General features: G+C 37.4%; 1 protein-coding gene across 2 annotated transcripts in view; it reads right to left on the minus strand.

The window, feature by feature from the left end:
* Positions 1–22264, minus strand: part of AFG1L (AFG1 like ATPase) — a 194708-nt gene that overhangs the window by 39366 nt on the left and 133078 nt on the right. The gene's annotated exons all lie outside the window — the stretch shown is intronic.

Consider the following 22264-nt stretch of genomic DNA (forward strand, 5'->3'; position numbering starts at 1 on the left):
GCTTAGCTTTTTGCCCATAAAAAAAGAGAACAGGATGTTATGCTCTAAATACAAACATTAGATTTAGAATACACTTAAAAGCAGAGAATATTAACTCTCAGGTAGATGATTCTGCCTTATTTGCATACACTGAAAGACTTCTGTGCTTCTGGCTGTTTCCAGTAATGAGACGATACAGGCAGAGTAAATCCATTAATACTATGTGTACACAATGAGAAGAAAGGCTTCTGGCTCTCTCTTGCATGCAAAACAAGAGCAAATAGACAAGGCAGTCAAGCATCCAGCAAAGTATCCTTTGAAATCTCTACTAAGAGGGTACATGTGAAATTAAATATTGAAGCTGCTTTAAAAAAAAATCAAGTCAAGCCACTGACTGAGAGGATCAAACATCCAGAATTAAATTACCAGCTTCGAAATACCAACTTGATCTGCACATCAATAACTTTATCAGACTTCAAGTATAAGGACAATTATAGACTACACGATTTCTCTCAAAAGTACCCTTGTTGGAAATTCAAGAAAACTCTCCTTCTGTGATGCCCACCATTGCAGCTACTATGAAGTTAGCCTCATCAAAGAATCCTTTGTATTCTAATTAGAAATCACCATATGGTTTAGGGAACCCACATATATAAATGTGATAATACTATGGCCTTTTTTCCTCTCACTTTTTTTTTTAAAAAGAGGGGTTGATAAATTAACAGTCAACAAAATAAAATAACTGGCAGAAGAAATAAATGCTGTTAAAAAAAACACTTCAAGTGAAAATGTTAAGTTTACTTCCATTCTACATACAAACTTATACAGTATGACCTGCCAATATGCTTAATTTTGATACACAAATCACTCTTATGTAGGTGTGGAAGCAATTAAACTCAGTTCTGGACATCTATCTTAATAAGTCTTATTGAAAACTAATATGACAAATTATTTTTTCTTTAGATTAAGCTTAAATGAAACCAAACTAATTTCTCCCCTGAGATAGTTATCAGGTGGCAGGCATTTAATACACGAGCACCTAATTCTTCAACTGTACTACAGCACATGCCTTTAAAATGCAACAAAGCACACAGTCATTATGAAGGGTTTGGAATGATCACATTGCAAGTAATAACCACTCCACCTCAAAGGATCTTAAAAACATCATTTGCAATGATTAACTTTGCAGGGAAAATGCTATTTGACTTACATAAAGCCTTGTATGACATTTGAATAGAGCCATATTAAAATAACAAAATGACATTATAGAAAGAGTGACTATAGAGACAATAACCTATTTAAAAGGTACAAAGAAATCACCCAAGCCAATGTAAATGTCAATGCCCACGCCAAGCACATGTATGTTCAGATGGCTTTGCCCACATCATTCTTGGGAGTTCATTTGGAACTGTCTCCACCTTGCAATGGCAGCATACACATGCAAAACTGTTGGAGAAGTGAGCCACTTTTTAAGGGATATGGAAAAGAGGGAGCAATGCCAGCCACACAGGGCATCTGCTGGCTTTCAGAAAGCTAACCTCTCTGTAGGGCAGGGGTGTTACCCAACAGAGGAGGAAAACTGAATTCTGAAAAATAACCAGCACACAAGACGTTTCTAAAAGCATATTCGGTGAATAAACAACTGATTAAAAATGTCCTCAGTGGTGATTTCTTTTTTACTTTGTGCTCTAATATAATATTAAAATGTAGCTCACCAGATTTTAGTCAGGCCACATATTCTGTCGTTTATGAAATTACTATATGTGATTTCACTTATAGTGATGAAATTACACAATTATTTTTATTATAACAGTATCTTATAAGAATTCTATTATATTATCATAAAAAGTTACTCAGAAGTTAGAACATGCAAAATAAAAATTCATATTGGTGTTAAGTGGCCTAAAAATAAACATTCACAAATGCAGTTTATGTAATTTACAACTGAATAGACTATTACCCATCTACGCCAACTTGTACTTGACCTCAGGGAGTAAGTTCTACTGATCTGCTGGGGAACAGGAACCTCATCTTCGTATTGTCTTAAAAGCAGGAGGGGCTAATGTGTGCTTTTGGTTTTATTAGATGTATCTATATTGATATAAAATAAATAAGGATGCTGTGAAAGGAATCCTTACCAGAAATGAATATATTCATAATCCCTTAACAAATAACTTACAAGAAAACACTAGTCTTCTCACACTCCACTCAGGCTTCAGATTTCCCTACTTAAGAGGATGCATCGGGCCGGCCCGGTGGCGCAGCGGTTAAGTGCGCACATTCCGCTTCGGCGGCCCGGGGTTCGCCTGTTTGGATCCCAGGTGTGGACATGGCACTGCTCGGCAAGCCATGCTGTGGTAGGCGTCCCACATATAAAGTAGAGGAAGATGGGCATGGATGTTAGCTCAGGGCCAGTCTTCCTCAGCAAAAAGAGGAGGACTGCCAGCAGACATTAGCTCAGGGCTAATCTTCCTCATAATAAATAAATAAATAAAAATAAAAAGAGGATGCATCAATCAGAGCTCATTAATTTTTTTTAAGGATGAGAATTAGAAAAGTAAAAAGGGAAATTAAAACTTACCTGTCTATATTAGCCTAAAAGATTCAGAGTTTTACTCATTATCCAAGTTCACACCTGCTTTAAACATCTTTGAGTATGTTTTGTAATTCTAGTAAAAAATTTAGATGATTCTGAACTATTTCAATGTGTCACACAGGGAATAAAAGTTATCATTTGCTGAGCAACTATTATATAGCAGTTAATTTACCTATACTACCCCACCTTACTACGTAGTATGTGTTATTATTCCATTTTTGCAGAAGAGAAAACTGAGACTCAGAGAATTAAGTCACTTATCTAAGATCTGAATATATAAAATTTAAATTTTATGTATAACAGAAAGTATTATAAATAAAATATATAGGCATATCAAACCAGGAAACAGAGTGGCAACATTTATGGCATATGATTAATATTATCAATGTATAAAAAAAACCAACAGATAAAAAAAAATTGAATACGCCAATAGAAAAGCTGTCAAAAGACCTGAACAGGCAAATTGCACACACACAAAAAAATAGCATAATGGGCAAGAAGTTTATGTAAAATCGTTCATTCTCACTAGTGATAACAAATGCAAAGTAAAATCGTGAGATGCCATTCTTTTATCCAAACTGGCAGAGATAAGAAAAAAGATCAAACAGCTGGAGCAAGCCTGGGTAAGAGAAAAGGGACCCTATTATGTACTGCTGAGAGGAGTGTAAATCTGGTAAAAGATTTCAGGGCAACCAGATAATATATAATAAAAGCATTAAAAACATGCATATCATATCACCCAGCTATTACACGCATAGGAATTTCACCTATGGAAATAATGGTTAATGACTACAAGGATGTTCACTGTGACAACATTAAAAAAGTGAAAAAGAACTACAAGGATGTTCACTGTGACACTGCCAACACTAAAAAAGTGAAAAAGAACCTCCTAAATGTCCAACAATGGGGAATTTGAAATACATGTAGATACATTGATACAATGGAATTTTATGCAGTTTTTGAGCACAACTTTTCCCTCTTGTCCTGGAACTGCACTTAAGGCCCAAAGTTGATGGCCAGAAGTGCTAAGTACTCCCACTGTTTCTAAAGAGAACCACCAACAATCCACCATTAACTGGATCCAGACTCCTGCCCTCACAGTTAAATAATGAGGAGAAGCAGCCCTACTCCAAATGCCACTCCTCCTCCACCATCCCCTCCTCTTCCCCACACCACCACTCCTTTATAAGGAGGGAAAAGGGGGTCAGGAGCCACTGGCCTTTGTGTCTAGTATTTGTGATAGGAACTTTTTCCCTCCCTTCCCGTTAGGAAAGAAGAGGGTAATTTATCCTCCCCAAAGACAAGTGATGTGAGGAAGGGTTCTCTAAGAGAATCACTTGGAAAGATAAGAGGAGTCTGGAAGAAGACTGCCATTGCTTTCCTTAGTTGGATGAGCAGGACTTCAGTAGATTGAGAAATCAGAAGGTGGGAGATGAGGTGCTGAGCCAAGATGAAGCAAGCCAGTTCTCACCAAAAATCTTCCAAAGGTTTGGCATCATTAGATACACTCAAATATACAGGTGAGGGGTCAGGCTGGAAACAGAGGCATAGTTTGAAAATAAGACAAAGGCAGTTCCTTAGATTCCCTCCCTTTACCTAGACTGCCAGATTCTTGTACCTTCTCCACTCCAGCTGAAACTGGTAAGTTTACTGTCTGGGACAGTTTTAACAAAAAAGAAAGGAGGAGAGACACCATACTGAAATCCTACATATTAAACAACAAAACCAAAAGTCCCTCCCTCTCCAGCATCCAGAACTCTACTAGCCAAGCTTCCATCCCAGGAAGACAGAAAGATTGGAGTAAACTGAATGGCCAAAAGAAAGACTTGCAGATACTGACATTTGCGGGTTCTTCAATGGAAAACCTAACCTGCCACCTTATCACCCTCCAGTGAAGCTCACCAATCAATAAAACCCTATTTATGCACATAGAACTTCAAATCAGCTTTTTTTTTTTTTTTTTTTGGAGAAAGATTAGCTCTGAGCTAACATCTGTGCCAATCTTCCTCTATTTTGTATGTGGGTTGCTGCCACAGCATGCCTTGACGAATGGCATCAGTCTGCGCCTGGGATCTGAACTTGTGAACCCAGGCTGCCAAAGTGGAGTGCATGGAACTTTAACCACTTGACCATGGGCTGGCCCCCTAATAAGCTTTTTAATGCCTCAATCTTAAGTGTGAATGGACAACCAAGTATTTCTAGGCATTTAAGGAAAGCCTCTAGGATAAGAGATAAAAACCAAAATAAAGAAGTAGAAAAAAGGATCTTGGAGGAAGCAAAGAAAAAATACAGAGACCAGAAGGGGAAAAATACACTCTAATATGCCCAGAGAGAAGAAGATATTGCATCCATAAAACAAAGAAGGATGCTGTAAACTAAAAGAACAATTAGGGCATAAGAAAGAGCTCTAGGGGCCGGCCCGGTGGTGCAGCAGTTAAGTGCGCATGTTCTGCTTTGGTGGCCCGGGGTTCGCCGGTTCGGATCCCGTGTACGGACATGGAACCACTTGGCATGCCATGCTGTGGTAGGTGTCCCACACATAAAATAGAGGAAAATGAGCATGGATGTTAGCTCAAGGCCAGTCTTCCTCAGCAAAAAAAAAAAGAGGAGAATTGGTGGCAGTTAGCTCAGGGCTAATCTTCTTCAAAAAAGAAAGAAAGAGCTCTAAATATGACTGCTAAATAGAAAATTCAGCAAAAGAAATGGGAGAAAGAGTTGAAGTAATCTTTCAGAAAATAGAGCAAAACGACAAAAAGATGGGAAATAGAAGGGAAAATTTTAAAAACTAGAAGATAAATCCACAAGGTTCAATATCTAACCAGGATGAGCTCCAAAGACTACGGAAAAAAGCAAAGAAGAAAAGAATCAAAGGAAAAATAAAACTTCCTGGAACTGAGGGACATGATCTTCTAAGTTGAAAGAGCCCAATGAATACCCAGCACAAAGAATAGCGGCGGAAAGCTCCATTCTAAGGCACATTATCATGAAATTTCAGGAAACCAGGAATAAAGAAAGAATATCTTAAAAACTCCAAAAGGGAAAAAAATAGGTCAAATATAAAAGTTCAAGAAAGACTCACATCAAACTTTGCAACTGCAATGATGGAAGCGTGAAGATAACAGTATAGTGTCTAAGATTTTCTAAGGGAATCTTATTGTCAAACAACCTATGCCCAGTCAAACTATTAATCAAGCAATTAGATTGGACAGATGAGCCCTCAAAAACATATTTTCCACGTGGCCTTCTCCAGAAGATACTAGAGGGTGTGCTCTATAAGAACAGCGAGAAGAGTTCTGCTTCTAGTAGGACCAAGGAAGCTCCACCTCAACGGACTCTCCTGCTAAAAGCAGCTATAAACTCTGGACAAAATACAAAAACAGACGAGCTGAAGGCATTGGACAGTGAACAGAAGCAGGTAGATTCTGGAGGGGGCCGACACCAGGGAGAAGGGAAAATCAGGATAAGTTACCCATTTTTACAGCTTTCAGACTGAAGACAGGAAGTCAGTACTGCTCAGGGCAACTAAAACTCCAATAGAAAACCTATAGTCCTTAGAACATGAAGAACCAGAGGAGAGTTAGGGGTAACCACACAGCTGGAAAATCTGAGGGAATCCCAGAAAAAGTGTTTCTAAATTCCCAAAAGATAACAATCTTGAAAATTCCTGAAATCGTAAGTTATTCTGTATTTATCACAATACTTTATATGCTTTCAAATAAGAATGAGCGTCCATAATAATAAACAGTGAATCATTTTTCCATCTTAGGTTTATACAAAACTTTGTAAAACAACAGCATAATAATAAGTTTATGGTTTATCACTATTATAAACCAAAATAGTAAGATTATATATTTCAATAACATGTAAAAATGATCTCTACCTGATATAGACTTTTAACAGCAGGAAACATTAACACAAAATAAATGAGAAATAAAATTATTTTAAAATTTAAATACCTCAAATATATAATATGTAAAAGTTATCACTTTTTAAAGGTTTTTAAAACATAAAGTATTAATTACCCTATCTGATAGTCCTGAACTTTGCTGATTGAAAAATATTCCAGACATAGGAAAATTTCTTTCCTTTTGCACTAATAGTGATCACATCATTAAGAGTGTGTCCTAAATCATTTTCAAGTTGGGTACTGGGGTACATATTGCTTCATATAAGCTCATTTCCCTTATTAACAAGTATCTGGCTTCATTTACTCAATATTATATTTGTGAGATTCATCCATATCAATGCATGTGGAAGTAATCTGTTTATTTTTGTTTCTGTACAGTATTCTATTGCGTGAAAATATCACCATTTATTTCCATTCTACTGTTGATGAGTGTATGTCTGCTACGGCTGCCGTAACAGAATAACACCAACTAGGTGGCTTAAGCAACAGAAATTTCTCTTCTCACGGTTCTGGAAGTGAGAAGTCCAAGGTCAGGGTGTTGGCAGGTTTGATCTCCTCTGAGGCCTCTCTGTGGCTTGCAGATGGCCACCTTCTCACTACGTCCTCACACGGCCTTTCCTCCATGTGAGAGCACTCCTGGTATCTCTTCTTTTTATAAAGACACCAGTCCTATGGGACTAGAGCCCTACCCTTATGACCTCATTTAACCTTAATGACCTCCTACATGCCTTGTCCCCAGATACAGTCACATTGGGGGTTAGGGCTTCACCTATGAATTTTAGGGGGACACAATCCAGTCCATAACAACGAGTATTTGTGTAGCTTGCAGTTTGGGGCTGCTATAAATAGTACTACTGTGAACATTCTAGTACACGCCTTTTCGTAAACATATGTATACATGTCTGTTGGGCATATACCCAGGAGTAGAATGCTCATACGGTTTGCCTATGTTCAGCTTAGCAGATACTGCCAAACAGTTTTCCAAAGCACTTGTAGCAATTTACTCTCTCACGTGCAGCGTACAAAAAGTTCTACTATTCCACATCCTTGCCAACACTTGGTATTTTCTACCTCTTCCATTTCAGTGGTTATGGCGGATGTATGATAAATGATTTTAATGTAAATTGCCTGAAATTATTTTGGAAATGGGTGGGGCATAAAAATACAAATATAATTTAATTAGTGCAATAGTAATCCAGACACTTTTTCTTAGTAAAATATCATTATGATATACATAAAATTTTAAAATCCATTCTTTAAAACACCTAAGACCTCTTGGCGTTTTTAAGTACGAAATTTCAAGAAGACAACTTTATTGTAAAAATTTCAGCCACAGAAAATGTCTTTAACTTCAAAACAGAGAAAAAAAATAAAACATGGCATTTATAATGGAGAAAAACTGGAGTAACAGCAGTAAGTCTATGACTCCAGGGCCCTCTTGTCAATTTTCCAGTGAAACACTTTAAAAAGATAGCAACATTCCCTCACACTAAAAATCTACACTCAGAAATACAACCATGGCTGTGAAGCACCAAAGAATGACCAGGCTCAGCTAGTTTTTAAAACATCAAGTGTTTTGGACCTAAGGTGGGCAAAAGGTGTATTCAGAAAACAAATGCATAAAAAACACACAAGGGTATGATTATACAAAAATACAAAGAGTCATTAAAATTAGAATCAAATTACAAAAATAACTGAAAAATATTCCAGCCTAACCAGTTAAGTTGAGGAAAAAGCAATGCCTGTTAGTCAACAGCAGTTGCACGGAAAAGCTACAGCCTAGGGACGGCACTAAATTAAACATGATTTTTTCAGTGTAAAAGGGAGCTAAATTCAGAGTTTTCTTTTGGAACCAAAAGAATATCATGTCACACAGCATGAAAGAAAATGTTCTGTTCAGCTTTATGTAGTTCAATTTTAACCAGAGACGCATATCTTAAGGAAGGGAGCCTTAGGTAGCATCAAACTGATCAGGAGAAAATACAGGAATTAAGCTCAGATGCTATGAATCGTACCCCCTTTTCTCCCAGGAGGGGAGACAGAAACATAAGCTCCTACAACTGAGTAGGGATAAAGAATTTAGGGGCCAGCCCAGTGGCGCAGAGGTTAAGTTCACATGTTCCGCTTCTCGGTGGCCCGGGGTTTGCCGGTTCGGATCTCGGGTGTGGACATGGCACTGCTTGGCAAGCCATGCTGTGGCAGGCATCCTGCGTATAAAGTAGAGGAAGACAGGCACGGATGTTAGCTCAGGGCCAGTCTTCCTCAGCAAAAAGAGGAAGATTGGCAGTAGTTAGCTCAGGGCTAATCTTCCTCAAAAAAAAAACCAAAAAAGAATTTAAGTGACTTCCTCTAATTCTGGGTAAATGCTCCATCAGTGGGATGCTACTGTAGAGTAGTCCTTTGTGCAGATACGATGCAAAACAGAAAATCTGCCCACAGATAATCAAAAGTTGACCACGGTAAGAGAATTAAAGTCATTTCTGAAGAAGAAACAGAGTCAGTCTTTTCAAATGCTTTTTGTTGGCGGGGGGTAGGGTGTGGGGGTGCCCAAGAAGATCACCGACTCTTTTTTCTTTGTTCTATAATGCCTCGGTAAAATCCACCCATTTCATTGCTTCTGTCACCTTTTGTTAAGCTCAGCAACTGCAGTGGAGGGGCAGGTTTGTATTTTCTGCTGAGAAGTACCACTGTGTCTTTAAGTCAGAAAAGCCCTGGAATTGACCACTGTTCCTTCGCCAGGAAATTTGGCATCAACTCCTACAGGAATCCTGTGAGTACAGTACCCTGGATTAAAAGCCTGATTGGTTCGGAAGTACAAAAATCATGATTTATTTTTCTGTCTTAAATTAGTAAACAGGAAAGCAATCAGTCGTTTCAATTTTGAGAAAATTTCTACAGCTGAAATCAGGCACTCAACATAAAACGTAGACTTACGAATTAGAACATGTCAAAAAAAGACCTTATTATTGCTGGATCACTTGAAATTCTCAACAAAAATTCCAAAACAAGTGGAGGTTTCTAGAAGAGGGTCACACATGAATTTAAATGGAAATTAATTTCTTCAAGAACCTCCTACTTCATTAGGATTGACTCGGGGAACAGAATGCTACCCACACTTTGCCCCTTTATCCCCTTTTAAAAATCAACAGCTTGTTAAGGTATCAACAAGTAGAATAGGGTTGGCTTTCCTTGGTCCCCCTCTCTTCATGTTCTCTATTCCAGAGAGCCAAAGTTGATTCAACGAGGGAAAAATTTCCCCTTCCTCTTAAAGTGCCTGTGCCAAACTTCCCTGGCAGTCAGCCTTCTCACTCCACTGATTCCTTGTGCATTCATGCTGTACAGCTCTTTGTGCTCACACCAAACATAATCTGGGGCTGGAGGCAGGTCTAAGATTAAGTTGGTTTATACTTGCCTTAACATAAAACAGACTTGGTTGCATTTCACATCCGTAGGTTTGCTTTACATAACGGACTCAGTTGTTAGGATGGATTTTGTCCTAGTATTTATCTTCTCAATCACTCAAAGGCTTAACTGACTATTCAGAGATCCATTTCAGTCTCTAAATTTCCCACCCTTCTCAATCACCTGGAGAGTAACTCACCTAGTTCCATTAATCTTGACCTGTGTATAATGCAGAAAGTGGGATCTGGCACTTTTAGCTCTCAAATTCCAGACCCTCGCTCCCTCTTCTCAGCCCCAAATTCCATGTAAAATTTCTACCAAATTTATATATTGCATTTCCCCCCAAATAAATCAGTGGTGTAACATGCAGAAATGCAACTTGGTAGATCCAAAACTATTTCGTTTTCATAAAATTTCAAAAAGGCTATTATGATTGAAGTTTTTTTCCCCTTTTCCTGCTTTTTCTCCCCAAAACTTCCCAGTACACAGTTGTATATTATTTACTTGTGGATCCTTCTAGTTGTGGCATGTGGGACGCCGCCTCAGTGTGGCCTGACGAGCAGTGCCATGTCCGCGCCCAGGATCCAAACCGGTGAAACCCTGGGCTGCCAAAGAGGAGCACGTGAACTTAACCACTCGGCCACGGGGCCAGGCCCCAATTGAAGATTTTTAAAAAGAATAACAACAACAAAAAGAAAATGCAGAGAAGCTTGAGAGTAAAAAGCTCTAACTCCTCTTCAGGAGAAGAAGATGGTCATATCCACCCTGGAAAGAGAGGCCAGGGAGTTTTCGTAGGTAAAAAAGGTACATGGCAAGTAACTAAAGACCTAGGACTTCTGCCAAAACAGCTTTTCTTATGTTGAAGACTGACTTTTAGTTATAAACGATCTCTCTTTGAAGATGAAATAACAAGAAGACAAGAATTCTAAGAAAATCTAAAAATTTTCTTTTGTACTTTACAAGTACATATATTATCTAATCATGTACATTTTGTGTAAACAGCTTATTCACAGTTTACTAGGTGAGTACAGCTATACAATTTAACACTTTGTTAATGCATTTAGCTGGAAGTGGCGGGCCAACTCTACTCTGGTCCTGTCTGGCCTGCTGGAAAACAAACGCTGTGATGTGCTATTGCCAAATTACAGTTCAATAAAGGAATAGAAGATAAGAGGTGTGTTGAGTGGACTGACGGAACCTGATGTTGAAGTCTATGCAAGATGAATTGCTGCTGCTGCTGCACCACTTTTTCAGGTGGTGTTTCAAACTCTTGATATTAATTTTTAATTCAGTAGTCCTTGAGTTAATATAAGATTAATAAATAAATATTTAAATATGCATCTAAATTATGTCAAATAGGACAATTTTGTGATTTTAACAGACATAATTAATAAATAGCCTACCTGACTATGTCCGACAGGATATAAAACAGAAAGTTGTTGTTGCTGTTGTGTACTAATTTCCAGTTCTAAGTTTGCAATGCCGTAGACACTTACTCATTCATAAATTATCAACAGGAGTTTTTATGACAAAGACACTACTGCATATCTACTTTTCAGAGCCAACTATATTTACCCACCATTGGGCCCTTTTCCCTACTCATGGCCTCAGCATAAAGATTCATTACCATTACTGACTTTTTAATTATCAAAACATATAGCAACATACAATGCTCCATTTTGAATTTAAAATAACATTTCAGTTTGAATGAAACTTTATACTTTATACTTCTCATAGAGATAAATAGTTCTTTACCAAAAAAAATAACAAAAAATATAAAAGAAAAAATCATTAAAAGAATTGAAATGTTACACTAAAAAATATTCACTTAATGTAAAAGAAGGCAGTAATGGAAGAATAGAGGAACAAGAAAGTCACGAAACTTTAAAAAAATGACAAGTAAAAGAGCAGATATAAATCCAACTATATCAATAACATAATCTGTGAATGGATTAAACAATTTAATCAAAAGGCAGGGATTGTTAGATTGCATAAAAAAGCTAGACCCAACTATATGCTGTACAGGAGATATGCTTTAGATTCAAAGATACATATAGGTTGAAAGTAAAAGGACAGAAAAAAGATATATCATGAAAATAGCAACCACTGCTAATATCAGTCAAAATAGACTTTAAAGCAAACCAAAAAAAAGTGATTAGAGATTAAAAAGTACATTTCATAATAATAAAAGTGTCAATCCACAGGATGATATAACAATTACAAACATGCATTCACCTAGCAACAGAGCACCAAAATACATGAAGCAAAAACTGACATAAGTGAAGGGAGAAATAGACGATGCAACAGTAATAGTTGGAGACTTCAATATCCAACTTTCAATAATGGATAGAACAGCTAGGGAGAAGATCAATAGGAAATAATAAGACATGAACTACATCATACACAAACTAAACCTAACAGACATCTATATAAATACTCAATAACCGACTACACATATTCTTTAGTGCATATGGAACATTCTCAAGGAAACAGCATATCCTAGCCCATAAAACAAACCTTAATAAATTAAAGAGGATTGAAATTATACAAAGTGTGTTCTCCAATCACAATGGAGTGAAACTAGAAATTAGTAACAGAAAGTTATTTGAGAAATTCACAAATATGTGGAAAATAAACAGCACACTCCTAAATTACCAGGGGGTCAAAAAAAGAAAGCAAAAGGAAAATTGGAAAATACTTTGAGACAATGAAAATGAAGACACAATATACCAAAACTTATGGGATGAAGCTAAAGTAGTGCTTACAGGGAAATTTATAGCCGTAAATGCCTACATTGAAAAAAAGAAGAAAAATCTCAAACCAACAACCTAACCTTCTACCATAAGACCCTGGACAAAGGAGAGAAAAGCAAACCTAAAACAAGTGGAAGGAAGGAAATAAGGTTAGAGTAGAAATCAATGAAATAAAGAATAGAAAAATAATATAGCAAATCAACAAAACCAAAACTTGCTTCTTTGAAAGGGTGAATAAAAGTGAAAAACCTTTAGCTAAATGGACCGAGAAAAAGAGAGAAGACTAAAATTACTAAAATGAGAAGTGAAAGAGGAAACATTACTACCGACCTTATAGAAATTTTAAAGAGTTATAAGAAAATATTATTAACAACTGTATACTAATAACTAGATAACCTGGATAAAATAGGCAAATTCCTAGAAAAACACAAACTACTAAAATTGATTCAAGAAGAAAGAGAAAATCTAAATAGAAAAGGAGGGGGGGCCGGCCCTGTGGTCAAGTGGTTAAGTTTGCGTGCTCCGCTCCTGATGGCCCAGGGTTTCGCCAGTTTGGATCCTGGGTACAGACATGGCACTGTTCATCAGGCCATGCTGAGGCAGCATCCCACATAGCACAACCAGGGGCACTAACAACTAGAATATACAACTACGTACTGGGGGGCTTTGGGAAGAAGAAGGGAAAAAAAAAAAAAGATTGGCAACAGTTGTTATCTTAGGTGCCAATCTTTAAAAAAAAAGAAAGAAAAGAAAAGGAAGAAACTCTTCCCAACTCATCCTATGAGGCCAGTATTACCTTGATAGCAAACCAGACAAAAACATCACTAGAAAAGAAAACTACTGACCAATACTCCTATGAATATAAACACAAAAATCCGCAACAAAATACTAGCAAACTAAATCCAGCAACAAATAAAAAGGATTATACACCACAACCCAATGAGACTTATCCTAGAAATGCAAGGTTGATTTAAAACCAAAAATCAATTAATGAAATATACCATATCAACAGAATAATGGACAAAAACCACACGATAATCTCAATAGACACAGAAAATGCAGTGATAAAATCCAACACACCTTCATGATAAAAACTCTCAACAACTAGGAATAGAAGGGAATGTCCTCAACCTAATAAAAGGCATCTATGAAAAACCCAGAGCTAACATCATAATTAATGGTAAGAGACTGAAGTCTTTCCCCCTAGGCTCAGGAACAAGGTGTCTCCTCTCTATGATAGAATATACCACTTGCATCCAACATTTGCACTGGAGCTTCTAGGCAAGCAAATTAGGCAAGTAAATAAAAGTCATCCAGATTGGAATGGAAGAAGTAAACTACCTCTATTTGCAGATGACACGATCTTGCATTTAGAAAATCTTAAGGAATCTACCAAGAAATTATTAGAATAAATGAGTTCAGCAAGGTTTCAGGCGACAAGATCAATATGCAAAAATCAATTGTATTTCCAAACAGTAGCAATGAAGGAACCAAAAATGAAATTAGGAAAACAATTCCTCTTACACTAGCTTCCAAAAGAATAAAATACTTATGAATAAATTTAACAAAAGAATTGCAAAATTTATACACTGAAAACAATAAAACATTGTTGAAAGGAATTAAAGGCCAAAATAAATGAAAGGCATCTGTTATGGGTTGAACTGTGTCTTCCAAAAAGATGTTAAAGTACTAACCTCCAATACCTATGAGTGTGACCTTATTTTGAAATAGGGTCTTTGCAGATGTAATCAAGTTAAGATGAGATCATACTGGATTAGGTGGTCCCCAATGCAATGATTGACATCCTTATATGAAGAGGAACTTTGGAAATAGAGACACACAGGGAGAACGCCATGTGAAGATAAAGGCAGAGATTGGAGTAATGCACCTACAAGCCAAGGAATTCCACCAGAAACTAGGACCTCCACCAGAAGCTTCATGAGGCATGAAGCAGATTCTCCTTCAGGGTGCCCAGATGGAACCAAACAGCCAACAACTTGATTTCAGACTTCTAGCCTTGAGAACGAGAGAATAAATTTCTGCTATTCTAAAACACTTGGTTTGTGGCACTCTGCATGGCAGCCCTAGGAAACTAAAAAACATTACATGAATCACAAGACTTGATATTGAATTCCTCAATGTGATTTACAGATTCAAGACAATCTCTATCAAAATCCCAGCTGGCTTCTTTATAGAAATTGAAAAGCTGATCCTAAAATTCATATGGTAATTCAAAGGACCCAGAATAGCCAAAATAATCTTGGGGGAAAAAAGGGCAAAGTTGAAGGACTCACAATTCCTGATTTCAAAACTCCCTACAAAGTTATAGCAATCAAGACTGTGTGGTATTACATAAAGATAGACAAATAGATCAGTGGGATATCATTGAGACCAGAAATAAACTCTTATATTTACAGTCAACAGATTTTCAACAAGAATGTCAATACAATTCAATAGGGAAAGAATAGGCTTTTCAACAAATGGTACTGGGACAACTGGATATCCACATGCAAAAAATGAAGATGAACCACCTTCTCACACCATATATAAAAATTAACTCAAAATTAATCAAACTCCTAAACATAAAAGCTAAAAACAAAACTCTTAAATGAAAACATAGGCATAAATCTTTGTGACCTTGGATTAGGCAATGGTTTCTCAGGTATAATGCCAAAAGCATAAACAACAAAAGAAAAAATAAATTGGACATTATAAAAATTTAAAAGTTTGTGCTTCAGAGGACATCATCAAAAAAACAAAAAGAGGATGTTAACTAGACTTACTGTGGTGATCATTTCACAGTATATACAAATATCAAATCATTATGTTGTACACCTGAAACTAATGTGTTATATGTCAATTATAGCTCAATTTTTTTAAAAATGAAAATAAAAAAAATCCATACAGTCTGAGAATATTTTTGCAAATCATCTATCTGACAAGGGACCTATATCTAGAAAATGTAAAGAACACTTAAAATTCAATAATAAAAACACAAATGTCCCAACTGAAAAATAGGCAGGGACCGGCCCATTGGCTCAGTGGTTAAGTTCACACACGCCGCTTGGGTGGCCCAGGGTTCGCTGGTTCAGATCCCGGGTGCAGACCTATGCACCACTTATCAGGCCATGCTGTGGCAGGTGTCCCACTAAGTAGAGGAAGATGGGCACAGACATTAGCTCAGGGTCAATCTTCCTCAGCAAAAAAAGAGGAGGATTGGTGGCAGATGTTAGCTCAGGGCTAATCTTCCTCATAAAAAAAAAAAAAGGCAAAGTATCTGAATAGCTCTTTCTCCTAAGAAGATATACAAATGGTCAACAAGCACATGAAAAGATGCTCAGCATTATTAGCCATCAGAGAAACGCAAATGAAAACCACAATGAGACACCATTTCACACTCACCAGGACTGTGTTTGGGTTGTCTCCAAAAAAAGATATGTAGAAGTCCTAACCCCCAGTACCTCAAAATGTGCCCTTATTTGGAAATAGGGTCACTGTAGATGTAATTAAAGTAGGTGGACCCTTAATTCAATATGACTAATGTCCTTAGAAGAAGAGAAGAGAGAGACACAGGAAGATGGCAATGTGACTACAGAGGCAGAGACTGGAGTGACATATCTACAAGCCAAGGAACACCAAGTATTTGTGCAAATAACAGAAGCTAGAAGATGCAAGGAAAGTTTCTCCCCTAAAGGTTCCAGAGGGAACATGGTCCTGCTGAAAACTTGATTTCAGATTTCTGGCCTCCAGAACTGTGAGACAATAAATTCCTGTTGTTTTAAGCCATTTTGTGGTACTTTGTAACAACATCCCTAGGAAACTAATACAGACGGCTACAACCAAAACATAGATTCTAACAAGTGCTGACACCGAGGCGGAGAAACCGGAGCCCTCATACATTACTGGTGGGAATGTAAAATGGTACCGCTGCTTTGGAAAAGAGTCTACAAGTTCCTCAAAAGACTGAACACAGAATTACCATCTCTACAAATTCCACTCCCAGGTATACACAAGAGACATAAAAATATAAGTCCACATAAAAACTTGAACATGAATGTTCATGACAGCATTAGTCACACTAGCCAAAAAGGAGAAACAACACAGATGTCCATCAACTGATGAATGGATAAATAAAAGTTATATATCTAAACAATGGAATATTATTTGGCAATAAAAAAGAAAGAAGTACTGACACATGCTACAACATGGATGAATCCTGAAAAAGTTATGTTAAGTGAAAGAAAGCAATCACTAAGGACCACATATTGCATGATTCCATTTATATGAAATATCCAGAATAGGCAATTCTATAGAGACAGAAAGTGGCTTAGTGGTTGCCTGGACTGATTGGGTGTGAGGCGAATGTGGGGAGAAGGAAGTGATGGCTAAGGGATATGGGGTTTCTTTTTGGGGTGATAAAAATATTCTAAAATGGATTGTGGTAATAGTTACACAATTCTGTGAATATACTAAAAGTCACTGAATTAGACCCTTTAAATGGGTGAATTGTATGACAAGTGAATTACATCTCAATAAAGCTGCTAAAAAATAAATATAATATCCTTATCACACCTAAGAAAGTTAACAATAATTCTTCAATGTCTTGATATATCCAGTTAGTGTTTGAATTTCTCTGATTGCTCACAGCTTTTGTTTTGTTTTTGTTCTTTTTTTTGATTCAGGATTCAAATAAGGTCCATGCACTGCAATTGGTTGATATGTTCCTTAAGTCTTTTTCAAACTATAGGTTCCATCTACCATTTCTCTCTCTGTTTTTCTTATTTGTTGAAGAACCAATTTATTTACATAATTTTAAAAAATCTACAGTCTATATTTTGATGAACGTACTCTTACGATGTTATTTAATACATTCCATCGCACCTAATACTTCCTGTAAATTGGTCAAATCCAGGTTCCACTTCTATAGCATATTCTTGTTTGAAGTTGTATGTTTTTCTGGCCCGTAAGGGCCCATCAGCTAACAAAGATAGCACCTGATCAGGATAAGGATTCCATCAGGTCACCTTTGTCAATCTTAGGTGGGTGGATGGGGGAGATTCTGGCTATGTACCTGCCTGCTCACCAGGTGCAACAACGAGATGCAAATCCTAGAACATGCCTGAATGTTCACTGTCAATCAGTGTGAATCAAAGGTCAGTTTCCCTTACTTCACCAAGACAAGAGATAGTTGCACAAAACAGAAGACAACATAGCATATTCTCATCTGAGTTGTTGTCTTCTGTTTTGTGCAACTATCTCTGTATGGATATTTTTCTGTATTCTTTGCTGCTGAATAAATTTTATACTCTTTAACTGTGTGATGTTTTCCCTTCAATACCATCACTGCTCCACTGTGACACCATGCAAACTAGTGTCAGAAGTAGGAATGAGATACATGCAGAAGACTCTAAAAGATACATGAGAGAATTTAGTGAACTGAAGGGAAAAGAGTATAACAGACCTATATTGGCATGCCACTATAACAGCTTTGCTGGAGATGATAGATGATAAATTGTTTCAATGGGGTACACACATAGCTTTCTTAGGGACTCCGGCAGTCTAGTACATGAAACTGAAACAAATCACAGTCTAAAAGGAAGGGGGCTAGACCTAACAATTTTCAAGTTGCTTCTACTGGCAGATGTTTCAGAGGTTCTTAGTGGGAATTGAAACAGGAAATGACTGGGCTGGTACTCTAACTGGTAAGAAAAACTAAGACTGAAACTGTAAATTCCAATGTCTGTAACAGAAACACCTGGAATGGTAACGATGGGGGATGGGGGAAAGGTTCCAAGATGTCCTGGAGACTCTGCTGAACCAGAGGTGGCAACTTCCCAGGCAGAAGATAGATCTCTGCTAAAGTTTTAGGTATGAGAAAATATGACAATCAAGCTAGGAAATGTTTTAAATTTTCATTGATCTGGTTTTCTCAGGTGAGGGCAGGGGAGTATAGGTAAGATCACAGACAAGTAACAGGAAGTTTCTGATTGTGGGGAAGTACATTTTAACATGTATGAGCTCCAGTCTTTGTTTTCACAGAAGTTTCTTCTAAAACAGAGCTATAACCTTGAAGCCATGTGTTTTTTGCCAGCAAACTTTTTCTTTTTTTAATGATGTTCAAAGATATATTCTCAGAAATGATTTTTTATTTGGAATAAATGTTTCCCAAGTGGAAGATTAAGAGTACTTAAGACTTGAAACTTCCACTGGTAAAAGTATTCAAGAAGTTTCTTTTTGAAATATGTTCAAAAGATGGATGAATGTATGTAGTAAATTAGCCAGGTAAAAATATGTGAGTATTTCGGCTGTGTCTGAAAAGTTGTAATTTATATTTTTCATTATTTTCAGTATGATTCTAGTCCCCATATACATGGAATTGAAATGGTCTTGAGACAATTTAATTGAGGTATTAAATAACGGAATAATGTGTTCAGATGTAATTTTGTTGAAGTGATAGATGACTTCAGTGGATAGGAGCCAAATGAAATAAAGGGAGAAAGCCTGGCTTCTTTAAGGTTAAAAGTCTGGTAAATGTCCTCTGCTGGGACAGACAATCCCCCATGGGTCTCTCACTCACCTACACATCTTGCTGAGACCGCCAAGAATGGAAGGCCCAAACCGTTTCTCAAGGTTGTGTTTGCAGCAAGAAACCCTGAGGGATGAAGCAATGTCTCCCATAAGACAAAAAGCAGGCTTGCTTACTTCTGGCAGTAAACTGGTGGATTCTCCAAGCTCAGAGGTCCTCTCCTATAACACAACTCACTGCCTATGCAGGCATTTATCTGGGCCCTAAGCAAAACTCGCCCTCCCCTACAGTGGGACTGGGGGCAAGGAGGGAACCGGCACAACATGCTCTTCACGCCGAAAGAGATGAAATCCTTTGTCTCTGATCCAGGTCTCTTGTGCCTTCTGCCAGCATCCATGAAACAATAATAGGTAAACCTATTCATGTACAAGCAGGGTAAAAACAAATCCCAGGTCCAGCACCTGTCCCCCATCTCTTTTGGTTCAGTTTACAATCTTCCACTGGGGCTGTGGTTTCTGTGCTGGCGGTGGAGAGTTTGTATGTGAGTATGATGGAGGTATGGTGTTTGAACAGGAACCCTCTCTCCACCCTCAACTCCCAGTTCCTTCAACAGACTTAGCAGGAAAAAACCTATACTACTCAGCTTTTGAATGAAAAAGGAAAAGAAACAGAGAGCAAGGGTGAGTCTAAGGTGACCTCCTCTCCACAGGAAACCATAACCCCACACAGCAAAACGGCCTGGGGGAGCATCTCATGGACCCCCTCAGCAGTGGTGTTTCCTGTCTGAAAAGAGATGTTCAATGAATACATAAAATGTATTCTCTAGGATCACCAGCCCCCAAGCAGAGAGCTAATCTGAAGCAGTTAAATTCTCTGGAAGGCATGGGATAGGGCCACCGTTGGCAAACACCCAGGAGTTCAAAATAAATTACTGGTCTGAGCCCAACGCTTGGTTGACCTGTTTGGATTTTGGCAAACCATATTCCATATATGGACATCTTATTGAGCCCAATCCACCAAGCAACCAGGAAGAAAATGACTTTGTGCTCATCTCTGGGGTGATCATGCAGTTACCAGAGAATGCAAAATTGGACAACCATGGCGTGTTTTAATCTACGCAAAAGTTTGGAAATTTGCACTCAAGCTCTCTGTCGCTTGTAACTTACTAAATTTAAATTCTCTGAGTTTGTTTTATATGGGGTTAAAAACTTCTTGAGATGGGCCAAAAACATCTGAAACTTATTTATAAAGGTACTCTATGATTTCTAAATTTAACGTGACATAAAACTACAACTGAAATAGATCACACACACACATACAATGCCACATATGAATTAGTTCTGTAACCCACACGATATTATGAACCATAGAAAGTTTTCCACATCAACTTTTGGGGTTGTCTTTTAAAATCTCTGGTAATTCTTGATATTATTTGGATTGTGTTTTGGGACATTTTTAATTGGCTTTTGGAAAGTTAGACTAATAAAATACAGAATTAATGAATATTTCTATTTAATTAAATATCATAGAAGGGATTCTGCTTGTATGAAATTCTGAGAGAGTGCCTGGTGTTCCCCTAGAGGGAAGCCAGAATTCTGTTGTTCCTTTCGGGCAGTTGGGGTGCCAGTGAGATTGACAAGGGCTTGCATATTCAGGAACCAATTCCAGATGTTTAGGCAGAGAAACACACACTTTAACAGGGCAATATATAGCATGGCACATTAAAATCTGTTATGGGGGGAAATTAATAAGTTTTCCTGTGAGAACAAGATAAAAAGAAACCTAATTAAATCAGAAATGTGAGTATGACCCCAGGAAATTTTCTTCTACTTTGTCATGAAAGATGTTCCACCTAAAGGCTCATGTGAAACAATATAAATTACATCCCTAGCACCCTATCTTGGTGTCTAGTATTATTCTCCCACTCCTGAGATGATTTAATTCCTAATTCCCCTCAGGGATACATATCTGCCATACCCTATGAGTGAGGTGTGACTCTAGACTCTATTCTTGGTTACCAGACTAGGGTGAAGCCCTTTTGCTGTTAAATTCATGAATAAATCTATCTTCCTTGAGGATTAAATGAATTTATATATTTTTAAGAATACTGTTCCAGAGTGTCAGGGTATCTATCCTTTGTAGTTCTAGTTTCCTGGACTTCTGGGACATTGTTAGATTCTGTCTTCTTCCAGTGCACATCTTAAGTACAAACCTGAATTTCATTGTGTTAGAATTGCATTACTTTTATCAGGAAAAGGAAGAGCCAACACAGGGTAGGTCAGAAAGAAAATGGCTATGCTCCAAGCAAAAGCAGACTTTCCACCTCCTGTAAATTCCACTGAGACCTCTCCGGCACTATGAAACAAATTTCATGATTTAGACCCAAACTACCATCTTTATTTAAGGAACTTCCCATTAGGAAAATGTTTTAATTCTTCCATAGAAGGACATATTTTGTGGGAAAACAGGGTACAAAGATTACCTCTTTTGAAAAAGAATAAAGAGAATAATAATAAGTTAATTTATAAGTATCACACATCTGGAATATCAAGAAATAGGTAGCAAAGAATCAGGGAAAGGTTGAGAACATCAGAAAAATTTAAAAAACCAGAAAACACAAACATAAAAGAAACTGGAAGTGGACCAGCCCAGTGGCATAGTGGTTAAGTTTGGCGTGCTCCACTTTGGCGCCCAGCGTTCACGGGTTCGGATCCTAGTCACAGACCTACACCACTCATCAAGCCATGCTGTGGCCGTGACCCACACACAAAATAGAGGAAGACTATTTTGATGTTAGCTATTTGATGTGAAGACTATTTGACGTTAGGAAGATGTTAACTCAGATCCAATCTTCCCAACCAAAAAAAAAAAAAGGAGAAAAGAAACTGGAGGGAAAAAAAGTCCAAGTTAAAGCAGAAAAAAGTGCAAGAACTTTTTAAAATTATAAAGTACTTTAAAGACAAAGTACTTAAGGGTAGATGAAGAACCTCCTATAATAATCATCAGAATCTGAATAATAAACTGAAATAGTCCCCTTGGTACACTGTAAAGTATGCAGTTTTAATTATGTGATTTTTCTAGCTAATTTCTGCTTCAAAAAC

Source organism: Equus quagga, chromosome 11 (assembly GCF_021613505.1).
Source record: "Equus quagga isolate Etosha38 chromosome 11, UCLA_HA_Equagga_1.0, whole genome shotgun sequence".
In the NCBI taxonomy this organism is placed as follows: domain Eukaryota; kingdom Metazoa; phylum Chordata; class Mammalia; order Perissodactyla; family Equidae; genus Equus; species Equus quagga.